The following is a 14631-nucleotide window of genomic DNA, read 5'->3' as shown; positions in this document are numbered from 1 at the left end:
ATAGAATGTGCAAAAGAACCCCCCTCCCCCCCAAAAAAAAGTGGTGCACGAAAGAGGAATCCGAATAATGGGGTATTCTAATCTAGTCTATAGCATTTATTACTACTATTCCATCCAAGTGCTGAGACCCCCACCAATCACTACAACTCAAACGTTTCGTTCTAGTGGGAACTGGGGTCCCTATATTCTAGTGATTATGTTTGTACCAGGAAGGATATGGGCCATTAGACCAGGGTTTCCCAACCAGGGTGCCTCCAGCTGTTTCAAAACTTCAACTCCCATCATGCAGAGATAGCCTTCAACTGTCAGGGCTTGCTAGGAGTTGTAGTTTTGCAACAGCTGGAGGCACCCTGTTTGGGAAACACTGCATGAGACCCACAGCCAAGCCAGAACTTGCAGCCATAATACAGATGCAAGAATGTATCAGTAATACATAGTGTGACCCCAGCCCAATTACCTCTCACATCACATGTATGTATGTTTTATTTGTTAACATTACATAATATTAGCATCAGAATGCAATTATCCAATTCATTTCACCTCCCCCTCACTCACCACCACAACCAAACTTTCTTAATTTTATATCAAATTGGTAATTTCCATATATAATTATTGAATATATACTACTACTGCTGCTACTTGGCTTTTGATAAAGTGGGTCACCATATATTACTCCTCATGGTACATTTATATCCTGCAACTTTGTTACTGTTACTAAAATTGGAATAGAGACGATTTTTCCCCACAATTCCCGTGGACCCGTTTGACACAATAGGGGCTGATGCTTCATACCACTTGCACTGTGGATTCCCGAGCGCCGGGACTTCTTCCGAAATACAGGCTGAGCTGATCATTCCTTCTGTGCTTCTATTACTGCATTATCTACATGCAGTACTGCCCCTAAGGTGCAGCTGCCATAACAACCAATCACAGCTCAGCTTTTATTTTGCTCCTTAAAATATAAAAGCTGAGCTGTGATTGGCTGTTATGGCCAAAACCCGACAGTTTTGGTTTCAGGCGAATTGATAAATCAGGGCCATTGTGTCAATGGTCAATCATCCACCAGCTAACCCCCCCCCCCCCCCCCCCCCCAACCCATAGAACTGACATTCATATGACAGTCCCTAATATTCACTGGACATTACGATGACAGCGGGCACCGCCATAACCGCTTGGAAATGTGCAGTCTCCATAGAGGGCAATGCATTTCCGAGCAGATTCAGACACGTCAATTCTTTGTATATGGCCATGTGAATAGCCTTATAGATTAACATTAGCTCCATATTAAGAACAAAAAAAAAAAAAGACAGACATAATATGGACTTCAAATCTGCTTGAACTTACTTAAAGGTATGTTCATGTGAATAATTATAATGATAATTAAAAAAAATTACTTCTTAAAATATATCCACCAACAAAAACTGCTTGAAAAAACACCTCCAATTTTAGCTCTTCTTTTGGTGTGGTTTTTAATGTTACTTTTCAGACCATTTTTCTAAGCTTCATGTATATGAAAATACTCTAAGGTATGTTTCTCTGAAGTGAACACCGTGCTAGTTTGGTTATATTTGACCACAAAATTCTTCTTAGCTTTGGTGTTTCTCATGTACGTGACAAAGGCTGCAATATGAGCACCCTATGTGAATATGGTGTCAGCGGACCAGTCTGAGACTAATAGGGACTGATCAAGTACTTTACTATGTGAATATGGTGTCAGCGGACCAGTCTGACACAATAGGGACTGATCAAGTACTTTACTATGTGAATATAGTGTCAGCGGACCAGTCTGAGACTAATAGGGACTGATCAAGTACTTTACTATGTGAATATGGTGTTAGCGGACCAGTCTGACACAATAGGGACTGATCAAGTACTTTACTATGTGAATATGGTGTCAGTGGACCAGTCTGAGACTAATAGGGACTGATCAAGTACTTTACTATGTGAATATGGTGTCAGCGGACCAGTCTGACACAATAGGGACTGATCAAGTACTTTACTATGTGAATATGGTGTCAGTGGACCAGTCTGAGACTAATAGGGACTGATCAAGTACTTTACTATGTGAATATGGTGTCAGCGGACCAGTCTGACACAATAGGGGCTCATCAAGTACTTTACTATGTGAATATGGTGTCAGTGGACCAGTCTGAGACTAATAGGGACTGATCAAGTACTTTACTATGTGAATATGGTGTCAGCGGACCAGTCTGACACAATAGGGACTGATCAAGTACTTTACTATGTGAATATGGTGTCAGTGGACCAGTCTGACACAATAGGGGCTGATCAAGTACTTTACTATGTGAATATGGTGTCAGCGGACCAGTCTGACACAATAGGGGCTGATCAAGTACTTTACTATGTGACTATGGTGTCAGCGGACCAGTCTGACACAATAGGGACTGATCAAGTACTTTACTATGTGAATATGGTGTCAGCGGACCAGTCTGACACAATAGGGACTGATCAAGTACTTTACTATGTGACTATGGTGTCAGCGGACCAGTCTGACACAATAGGGACTGATCAAGTACTTTACTATGTGAATATGGTGTCAGCGGACCAGTCTGACACAATAGGGACTGATCAAGTACTTTACTATGTGAATATAGTGTCAGCGGACCAGTCTAACACTGACCAAGTACTTTACCGTAATTGATAAACACTGATCAAGTACTTTACCGTACTATGGCCAAAAATATTTTAGCAATAACAAAAAGATAGCGGGTTTGCCAGGTGGCTTCAATAATCCACATCACACCATGATGTAATACAGAAGTATCCAAAAGTCCTGCATCCTACTCCGATAATTTTCTTATGTTTTCTTCTTCATAATATAAGTGAAACATCTGTGCTTGATCAGCCCCAACCACTGTCCCCATTTCTCCAACTGGACTAGATGGCATTTATTTTTTATAATTGGGCCAGGCTAGGTAAAAAAAAATAAAAAAATAAAAATATATATATATATATATATATATATATATATATATATATTTAAAAAATATATTTTCCACCTGCCTGATCCTTTGTTGATACCATTCCAATATTCATTGTGTCTTCACTGATCACTTCTTTCTGGTTGTGGCTCTAAAGAAGTAAATACCCTTTGTCGAGGGTAGTATTTGTTAAGGAATATATATGATAAAATTACTGGCATATAAAAGTCATGTAGATGTATACAGGAGATCAATGTAGACCATTTTGCACATGGAATAATAAATAAATAAATGAAAGCTATTGCATGGAAATGATAGGTGGTTTCGTTAGCAGGTGCTGACGACAGTTATGTAAAGTATTGCAGTGCAGTCTCCTGGGAACCATCATAGTGCAATAGGCAGCACAGAGATTACACGTAGTTTACAAACAAGTGATCCAAGTACAAGCACAGTAATAGCACTTGATGGGGAATGGCAGACAGATAATGATAGGTTTCTGAAATCAGCAACAATTTTATAGCAGGCACATTCTGTCCACCTCCAAGTTTTGTATCATATCCATAGCGACCTAACTAGGGACATTTAGCTTGAAATTGAATGAGTTGTGTAGCCAAGGCCATTTGTTTTTGTCTCACACACAACCATCTTGGAGCTGACCTGTGCGTACCTACACATATGTGGGTGAAGTATTGATGGGAAACAACCTCTCAGAAACCAAATATCTGTCATTATTAGGCTCTAGTAGGCATTAGTTATTAGGCATTAAATGGCTTAACTCTACAGATGCAATTTTTACAGCCATAAAATGAAGTGTGGAGGCTGTTTTTTTCTGCCTTCCTCCGATTTTTGCAAAAAGCTACTTCTTGCTGAGCACAACACACACTTTAATACACCCTTAAATTAAGTTTGGGATCCTACCACATGTGGTGCTTTTGCCCAGTGGTCTCAACTAGAGATGAGCGAAGTTACAGTTTACGTTTCTGCACTCACCTTGCGGCTCGGCGGCTGCTTACTTTATCCTGCATAAATTAGTTCAGCTTTCAGGTGCTCCGGAGGGATGGAAAAGGTGGATGCAGTCCTAGAAGACTCTCCTAGGACAGCTATCACACCCCCTCCCATAGGCTTGCATTGAGGGGCGGAGCGTGATGTCACACGGGGGCGTGAGGTCACACGCCGCCGGCCCTGTGGTCGCCGGTAATCAGACCCGGAGCGAACACGCTCCAGGGACTGATTACAAATGGGGTTCCGCGTGCAAGATCCCGGGGGTCCCCAGCGGCGGGACTCCCGCGATCAGGCATCTTATCCCCTATCCTTTGGATAGGGATTAAGATGTGTAAGCACCGGAGTACCCCTTTAAAATCGAATTGATCACTTCTCAGGGACCCTCACATCTGATCTCCCTCAGGCCTTCTGGTTGCTGGGATTTTTCCTCTTACAGGGACTCCACTGTAGACTACCCAACTTCTGCTATTTGGTGTGTCAGTCTGTATTGGGCTCTGTCACACTCAGGGCTCACACTTACCAATCTACCTTAAAGGGTTACTCCACTCCTCAGCGTTCAGGATCTCAATGTTCACATTGAGTTCCTCAATGCTGTGTGCGGGCTTCTGTGTTCACGCCTGCCCCCTCGTGACGTGACGGCCTGCCCCCTCAATGAAAGTCTATGGGAAGGGGGCGCGACAGCCATCACGCCCCCTCCCATAGACTTGCATTGAGGGGGTGGGATGTGACGGGGCGTGACGTCACGAGGGGGCGGGCGTGAACATGGAAGCCCGCACACAGCGTTCAGGAACTCAATGTTCTGGACGCTGGGGAGCAGAGTAACCCTTTAACACTGCCCTTGGTGATTCTGTAATCTGTAAAGTACTTCCCTTCTGCCACACATACTTACTGGTACTATTACTACCCCAAAAGGACTTATCTAACCACACACAGTAGCCACTCTGGGGCAACACTACAGTACAAAAATGTCCATTGTAAGCACAGGGCTCCCAGAGTACTAAATAGAAATGGCAATCAAGCAAAAGGCACACAGTCACAAGCACTTAAAATACTGCCTTACTCCAAAAGATCTTTTAACACTGGCCTTCTACAGAGACCTCCCAGAAATGGCAGTACATAACCATCAATAGTACAAAATGCTGCAGGTTAAGTTAATCTTGACATGATCCAAGTCCTCTCAGATCAACAGGCATGAATAATCTGCCCATACCTAGGATAAAAAAAAAACTGAAAAAACCCTTTGGACCCAGAGGCTCCTGTTATGCAGATCTAATATTTTGGAACTGGATCAAATATTTTGGAACTGGATCAATCAGAGAGCTATTTTCCATGGACACAAAGCCATAAACCTTCAAGAACTGTTGACCGACTGCTCATTCCACCATCTACTCCTCTTGGCTCTCGTGCACATGCATCTTCTAAGCACAGCAAGTAAGTACTTTCAATGGGGAGAGAGGAGTGAGTTGCTGTCAGGCACCTCTAGCAACAAATTATCTCCTATGATGACAAGAAAGAATTTAACATGTTGAAATTCAAAATGCCCAATCCTTCTTTCCCCTGACTACCCTACACACATAAGATAGCTGGCAACACCCCCTGAAATTGATGTTCAGTTTGGCACTTGAGTGCAGATAACACATGTTTTCTACATAGGACATTTTAAAAAACCGATCAGTACAGTATATTCTGGAACTGCGCATTGATTCCACAGAGATCGCTTTCATGTAGTTGTTGTCAAGGATGCCCCACTATGACTCTAGAGCCCTTCTTCAGACCACTTGACCTATGCTTATACTATAGCTGAACTGTTACACTTATCCTGTAGGGAGGAACTATGGGCAGTGCATCAGACATGTCCCAAGAGCTCAGTAAGGTTTCATGTAGATTGGTAGACTACTATTTTAGTACAAAAAATGGTTTTCTCCACTAAAATGTAAGTCACATTTCCACATTAACCCTTGAAAGATCAAAGTTAGAAAACGACAGGCGAAAGATCTCTGCCCTCTTTGTGAGCTATGTACTATGTCTGTTCTTGTGACAGCAGATGTTCTAGCTGTATGAGTTCTACTTTCAGAAGTGATCATTTTTAGATGTGGTTTTTAGTCACAGACAGCTGTTAGTCTAGTATGAAACTTGATTCAAATCTCAAAATATTTTATGTGTACAAATGGGATTGAGTGTATTGAAGTTTTTTTCTCATATCAAATGTTGAGAACAATCTAACATCATTGGTAAAGTGGAGACTCCTATCAGCTTACCCAGGGTTCTTGTATGAGAACCACTCGGAACATTCACAGGTGCAGTGATAAGCATAGAAGTAATGGCAAAAAGTCCAGCGCTTCAGAGATTCTGTAAAAAATAAAATTACACTTTATTGAGGCATCTTAAAAACAGGGCTTTACATCATCTCAGCAGGACAGGTAAAATCTTGGGCAGACTAAGGGGTGACCACCCCAAAAGCGTGTCAAGATTTTACTTATGTTTTTAAGATGACTCAAAAGTGAATTTCAATTTTTACAGAAACTCCAAAGCGCTGGATTTCTTGCTGTCTCTTCTCATCTAATATTATTATAGATTTATCTTATACCCACTATGATAGAATTAAAGGGGTTATCCAGGAATAGAAAAACACAACTACTTTCTATCAAAAACCGCATCTCATCTGTCTCCAGGTTAGGTGTGGTTCTACAGCTCAGTTACATTGAAGTGAATGGAGCCAAGTTGTAAAACCACATCCAACCTGGAGACAGACGTGGAACTGTTTTTCTATTCCTGGATAACCCCTTTAAATAGGAGATGATACATTTAGATGAATTCAAGACCAAGGTTGGACCATGTTTTACTAGTATCATATTTGCTATACCTTCCTTACATTTTTATGCTTTTCCTCATGTGTGACTGATTAATGTGTAATATCCCAGTACAGGACATAGTCCTATACTACCCTTAAGCCCTGTCAGGTTGAGACCCTCAGTGACCTGGGGGCTCTCCTGCACGGTCTCCCCCTGTTTCCAGAATGCTGTGTATACTGCTTTAATGTATAGACAGGATCCTAATGTATAGATAGAGCAGAGGACCTGTGAGAGGTTGTCTCAAGGACCTGTAAGTCTGTCACATGTTATGCAGTCACATGAGTTGTTGTCACATGTTCTCCCAGAGAGCACCAGCTTATCCATGCACCGGATGTCTGGGGTGCCACAGGCGAGATCTTGGGGGTCCCGCCTTTGGAAAGGGCATAAGATGTCTAGGGGTGGAGTACCCCTTTAAGGTGCTCTGCTGAACTGCAAAATGTTATCAGTAATGGACTGAGGAACATGACAAAGTGTTGACTTGGCTTTTAAAGGGGTATTCCAGGAAAAAAAACTTTTTTATATATATCAACTGGCTCCAGAAAGTTAAACAGATTTGTAAATTACTTCTATTAAAAAATCTTTATCCTTTCAGTACTTATGAGCTTCTGAAGTTAAGGTTGTTCTTTTCTATCTAAATCCTCTCTGATGACACCTGTCTCGGGAAACGCCCAGTTTAGAAGAAGTTTGCTATGGGGATTTGCTTCTAAACTGGGTGTTTCCCGAGACAGGTGTCATCAGAGAGGATTTAGGCAGAAAAGAACAACCTTAACTTCAGAAGCTCATAAGTACTGAAAGGATTAAGATTTTTTAATAGAAGTAATTTAGAAATCTGTTTAACTTTCTGGAGCCAGTTGATATATATATATATATATATATAAAAAAAGTTTTTTTCCTGGAATACCCCTTTAAATTCTGTAGATCTCAATCGGATTGAGCATCTGTGGGGTGTGCTGAAAAAACAAGTCTGATTCATAAAGCCCACACCTCACAACTCCATGCTAGTGTCACGAGCCCACAAGACAACTTCAGATGTCTTGTGACATCCAAGCTTTGATGGATTAGAACTGTTTTGTAGTCTAAGGTGGACCTACAATAATATTAGGCATGTTTTATGTTATAGCATAAAATAATAACCACACTTCAAAATTCAGAAATGTATAATAGACAGAGCGTGCTTCAATTTTACAGAATATTTATTACATAAAATATAGAATTTACACACATATAATAAAAAAAAACACCAGTGATTTTTTTTTATTATAGACTAGTGCTTTTTTATTATATATGTGTGTAAATTCTATATTTTATGTAATAAATATTCTGTAAAATTGTAGCACACTCTGTCTTTTATATATTTCTGACATTATGCACCATATTGTATGGTGGTGTCTTTGAGGTGTGGTTATTATTTTATGCTATTAGTTTAATTTGACCATTCGGGATCAGTATTTCGCCGCGCAGACCTCGGACACTATAGCTGTGAGCTGCACACATTTGTTGTTTTATACTATGTTTTATGTTATGGCTGAGCAGCAGTCTGTGCTAGGCTGCAAAGCACTACGGTCAGACTGTAAAAGCTAAGTGGATGAGGATACAAACATAAGCTAACTATATAGGGGCCATTCAGGAAATAGCTACTTATCACAGCACAGCTTTCATTTAGTGTTTTGGGTATCAAAAAAAATGAAAGCTGTACATGTTCTTTACACCATACTGGTTGCTGTTTGTCAACTATCTACCTTTTAGAACTGCTTTTGTACAGTTTGCCAGATCACTTTGGTTACTTCTTGGATTAATCTTAAAATAGCCATTCCCTAGTGAAGCATTATTAGCAGAAACACTACTTTTAGCCATGGGTGTTTGCAAATATCATCACACAGGTCTACAGGGAATTCTTAATACTGCCGCACGCCTTCTGAAATACAGGTTGCCGTTTCTAATAGACTACATGCTGTTGCTCTTTACATTAGCTAGTCTGGGTAAGACAGCTTGGATTTACTGAGGGTCTGTAGGACAAACATCTATATCTTTGAAAGATAGTGGTCATGAACCATATACATGATTCAATGTATATGCATTATATCTGTTATAGCTTACATTGACGTGGTCTGAAAAGGCAGGAGGTGCACAACCCCAAGTGCAGTTGTGCACCTACGCTGGGGTGGAGCTCCTGCACTTGTGGTCCGTTGCTATGGGCGATGCCCAGCATAACCTGCAGATGTGGTATGCCCCGGGGGGTGTAGGGTAGTTGGGGTGTTGCTGTAGTATATGAGGGGTTAATTTAACCCTTGTCACTTTGACGCCAGGGTGAGGGTTAAAACTCTGAGGTAATGCTGGGCCTATCGCCACCCTTCCCAAGAGCGATAGGTGAGTGTAGAATGATGGATTGTCCACAACCGGTGCTGAACTGAAAAACTTGTAGAAACTTTACTGAAGATTTTCTGTACATGCAGTAACAGTCCAGATGACAGAGTCTATAAACAGCACGGCAATGACTGACAGTTGGCTGGGACCTTGTAAGTTCTCTTTAGTTTAGGAGGATTTTGTAACCTAGATCCGCTGGATTTAGGGGTAAGTTTAGGTCCAGTGATCTTGCGGAAATAGCGGGGAATGATAAGAACTCACAGTCTTTAGCGTAGGCTGAGGCCACAAGGCTTAGGCCTAGTAATTGTCTTTGGAAGTTGCGGAGGTCCTACCTCATCCAGAGTAAGCAACCCAAGAGAGAGATTAATGGCTGCAGCTCCCTTATATGGGCAGGGGCTGAACCGTTTATGATTGGTCCACGTCAGCTGTCACTCACTGTTACATAGGATTGTGGGTGATCACCTGATTAGAACCACCAAAGGTCCTTCAACAAACCATAGTGTTCTGTGAACCAAGTTACATGACCCGCAGGTCCTGCGACGCTAACAAGGAAGGCATCCACATTTTTATTTACACGAACTTTAGCTAACTGAGGGGTTAACTAAAGAAGAGGACCCCACTGTTCCTAGGGACTCTGACTTTGGGGACCCCACCACAAGGTACAGTATGAAATACGGTACCAGGACACCACACATACAATGGAGGATGCCTTCAGATGGTCACAAGTACCACAATGACATCCTACACCAGATAAATGTGTGGATGCGTAACACTCATAAACATTAAACAACTACATTGACGTGGTCTGAAATGGCAGGAGGTGCTCAACCCCAAGTGCAGTTGTGCACCTACGCTGGGGTGGAGTTCCTGCACTTGTGGTCCGTTGCTATGTAAGCTGTTTAATGTCTAAAGTTTATACTAATGCACCTTTATCATATTGGGTAGCATAAAGGTTTCACCTGTGAGGCTGGCAATATATTAGCCAACTAGGGTGGGGCTTGTAGCCTGTCACTCCCCTCCCATTATATGTGTGCTCAGCCACACTGGAGGTAACTGGGGAGCAGTCTACAAGTTGGACCTAATGCTGCTTTAATTTGGTTCCTGGTTTTGCTTTTCCGGGACAGGTAGGTTAGTGTTAGGTCCTGTACTACTTGAGAAACCTTGGCGTTGGTGTGCGGGCTCAGGTATGTCCTTCATTTAAGGATATACTGGCTAATGTCTCAATTTTACATCAGTCTTGAGGGTTAGCTAATGCCATTGTTTACATCTACCACAGTAGTGCACCCATATTGTGATACTTGTGACCGTCTGCAGGCATCCTCCATTTTATGCACATTATGCTGGGGATCGCCCATAGCAATGGACCACAAGCACAGGACCTCCACCCCAGCGTAGGTGTACAACAGCACTTGGGGTTGAGCACCTCCTGCCATTTCAGACCACGTCAATGTAGTTGTTTAATGTTTAAATTATATCTGTTTTACCTCTAGTTGCTGAGAGAGTAATGTGCATGCTGAGGGAATCCTTTGGTTAATCAACAATGCAGTATGAGGAATTCTTATTGTGTAATCCTTGACTGGTCTGATGAAATTCTCATTCTCTAAATAGTAAGCAGGAGAAAATAAGCACCTGTCTTATAATAATAATAATAATAATTTATTTATATAGCGCCTACAGATTCCGCAGCGCACTTATGTCCACTGTTTGCTTCGGAGAGGTGGCTACAGATTTTCAGTTGCCCTGCATTGTAGTCTGTAGTACAGTATTTACCCCCTGGGACTTTTATACATGGTATAACCACAGATTCAAATTTCATATAAAATAAAATGAGATTATGTGTAATGGATCAACACAAAATAGTATGTCATTTAGAAGTGGGGGAAAATATTACATGGATTTCAAAATAATTTACAAATAAAAATCTGAAAAGTGGTGAGTGCATATATATATTTACGCTTTTGACTGTGAAAGCCCTACCAAAGATCTGGTGCGAACAACTGCCTTCCTAAGTCGCATCCTAAGTCGCATTTGCAAGTCACATAGGGGGAGATTTATTAAAGCTGTCCAGAGAAAAAGATGCTCAGTTGCTTTTAGCAACCAATCAGATCGCTTCTTTTAGTTTGCAGAGGTCTTTTCTAAAATGAAAGAAGCAATCTGATTTGTTGCTATGGGCAATTCAGCAACAGGTTTTGATAAATCTCCCACATAATTTGTAAATATTGTCCATCAGTCTGCAATTTCATTTCAGTACAGATGCACCAGTTCTGTAGACAGGCTGCAGGACATTGCTGAACAAACAGTAGCATGAAGACCAAGGAGCTCACCAAACAGGTCTGAGATAAAGTTGTGGAGAGGTAAAGTATGGTTATATTTTATATTTAAAAAAAAAGCAAACCTACCAAGACAAGGCCGTCCACCCAAATCCTTACACCTGGCAAGGAGAAAATTAATCGTAGCTACCAAGAGGCCCATGGTATCTCTGGAGGAAATGCAAAGATCAACAGCCGAGGTGGGAGAATCTGTCTGCAGGATAACTATTAGTCGTATAATCCAAAAATATGGCACTGTAAGAAGATCGCTATTGTTGTTAGAGATTGCCACATGTCAAGTGGAAAACACAAAAAACTTGGAAAAATTTGCTTTGGTCAGATGAGACCAACATTTTTGGCCTCAGTGCAAAACGCTTTGTGTGGCAGAAACCGAACACAGCCCAGCACCCCGAGCACAACATCCTCACTGTGAAACTTGGTGGTGGCGGTAGCATCATGCTGTGGGAATGCTTCTCTTTAGCAGGTACAAGAAAACTGATGGAAAGATGGATGAAGCCAAATACAGGGAAGAAAATCCTTGAAAAAAAATCTGATGTAGTCTGTAAAAGACTTGATAAGTGTAGACAGATCTTGGCACTCACGATTTTAGTTGAAGCAAATCGTGTCTGTTCAAACATAGCAATAAATCATGACTTGTCGGACTTAACCGTCATAAGCTGCATAACACTAATTGTTTGATTAAAGAAAAAAAGACTTACTTCAAGTAAAATTGTGAGTACAGAAATCCTTCTATACTAACCTTGGATGATTATGGTCTGTGAGTACCACATAGAAACTGAGTGATGACCTCCCATCCATTACTATTTGCAAAAGACCTGAGAAAGGGACTAAAGTTTATCTTTCAGTAGGACAAACATACTGTCCCTAAACCAGTCTTTCCCAACTAGGGTGAGTCCAGCTGTTGCAAAACTACAACTCCCAGCATGCCCGGATAGCCTTAGGCTGTCCGGGCATGCTGGGAGTTGAAGTTTTGCAACAGCTGGAGGCACTCTGGTTGGGAAACACTGCCCTAAACATACAGCCAGAGCTAGAATGGGATGGTTTAGATCAAAGCATGTTAATGTCCTATTTAAATTCCTGTTTGTAACAGTAGCAAAATTTCAAGAGGGTGAATACTTATGCAAGGTACTGTATGGAACCAGCCAAGTAAGTATTTCCTTATCTGCCTTTGACTTGAATGGATGGTAAATGGGATACACAAGACCACTGTTCTTGGGATCCATGGGGGTAACAGATACCTGGCTGCTAATCAAACATTTATGGTATTATTTAAACGTTTAAGATTTTACCATCTGGGTATGCAAGCTCACAATAGAACATAGATAGAACATAGCCAGGGGGTATCCATTGCAGGACATCTTATTTATTTGGTCACATCTCCTGCCAGATGGTGGAACATAAAAACACCTAAGCACATTGTCAAGGACAGGTGTATGCCTACTTTTTCAGTCTGGGATAGATGCTAGGTGCCACTATACAAAAAACAATATAATCAATTAAACCCCTATACAGTAATCATCTAGTGGTCAGATACTAGCTCCATGCAGTCACTTTGCATAGTATTAGCATACACTACTAATCAGATATAGTCACAGGCAGAATACATAAGAGTTAAGGGTGCGTTCACACGCTATTACTATCAGCGGGTTGCCCGCTGCGGGAATCCCGCTGTAAGTTACACTACCATTGATGTAAATGGGTCCACAGACAGTCAGCAATAGTGTCAGATTTGCGGACTGTCCACCGACCCATTCCAATGAATGGTAGTGTAACTCACAGCGGGGCAACCCGCTGCTAGTAATAGCGTGTGAACGCACCCTAAAGAGGTATTCCAGTCTCAGCTTGTTATCCCATATCCATAGTATAGGCAATAACAAGCTCATTGGTGGGTCTGATTGCGAAGACCCCCTACCAATTCTGAGAAAGGTGAATGAATGGATCCTGGAATTAATGGAGCACGCCAGACGTGTATGACAAGCCCTCCATTTATTCTCTATGGCAGCGTTTCCCAACCTATGTGCCTCAAGCTGTTGCAATACTACAACTTCCAGTCAAAGACTATGCAACATGTAGTTTCTCTAGTCCAGTGGTCTCCAAACTGTGGAACACAAGCTGTTGCATGCAAGCTGAGCATTATAGTTCTGTAACAGTTGCAGGTCCACATTATGGAGACTAGGGTTGAGTGAACTAACAGTATATTGGCTCGTAGCAAACCTCGTGGCTCGGCCCTTGATTACTTTAGTCTGCGTAAATTAGTTCAGCTTTCCAAGGGCTCTGGATGCATGGGAAAATCCAGGATGACAGTCTAAGGTCTCCTAGGACTTTATCCACTTTTTCCAGGCAACTGGAGCCCTTGGAATGCTGAACTAATTTATGCAAACTAAAGTAATCAACAGCCGAGCTGCGAGGTTCGGAACGAGCCAATTTACTGTTAGTTTGCTCAACTCTAATGGAGACCACTGCTCTAGAAAGGTCATATTTTGCTCTACATCCCCCGAAGAAGTGATGCCAGCACCTACAAAAGGTTTTATCAGTAGCGGATATGACTAGGAATGTACATATGATATCTGTAGGGGGTCATATCAGCTAGTCTCACCATGTTTTTGTAAACCCTACAGGGTAATTTCAACCCACATAATGTCACTTCATCTCCAATTCCAAGATAAAAGTATCCCTGTCCATATAAAAGTCTCCAGAGGTGGATGAGTTCCAGATATGCACACAGTCGCTGAAGGCAGAGCAGCATAGGTTGAAGAATTCAGATTCAGCAAGCTGCTGAGGTATTCCATATATGTGTAGCTGAGATGCTGGCAAAGGTCAGGGGTAAGGACCTCCTTCCTTAAATGCCCAGCCAGATGGCTCAAGTACAACATGCTGTAGCCACAGGTGCAGGAAAGGCAGGCCACCATGTCAAAAAAGAGAGTGCCCCACCACAGATATACCTAGTAGGGAAGACTGTCAGACCAGGCCTGCATACACACAATTTTTATTTATTAAAATTGTATGAATATCTCTTATTTTCTATGTACAGTATAATGTACCAGTATATTGAGTGTTCAGGAATCAAGATTAGGCAATATCATATTTTTTGTTGCAATACTTTGGCATACAGGATATTGCATACAAGAAAACACCAAAAAG

This window comes from Hyla sarda, chromosome 6 (genome assembly GCF_029499605.1).
Source record: "Hyla sarda isolate aHylSar1 chromosome 6, aHylSar1.hap1, whole genome shotgun sequence".
In the NCBI taxonomy this organism is placed as follows: domain Eukaryota; kingdom Metazoa; phylum Chordata; class Amphibia; order Anura; family Hylidae; genus Hyla; species Hyla sarda.
The sequence above is the reverse complement of the archived record's forward strand: the minus strand, read 5'-3'. Positions refer to the sequence as shown.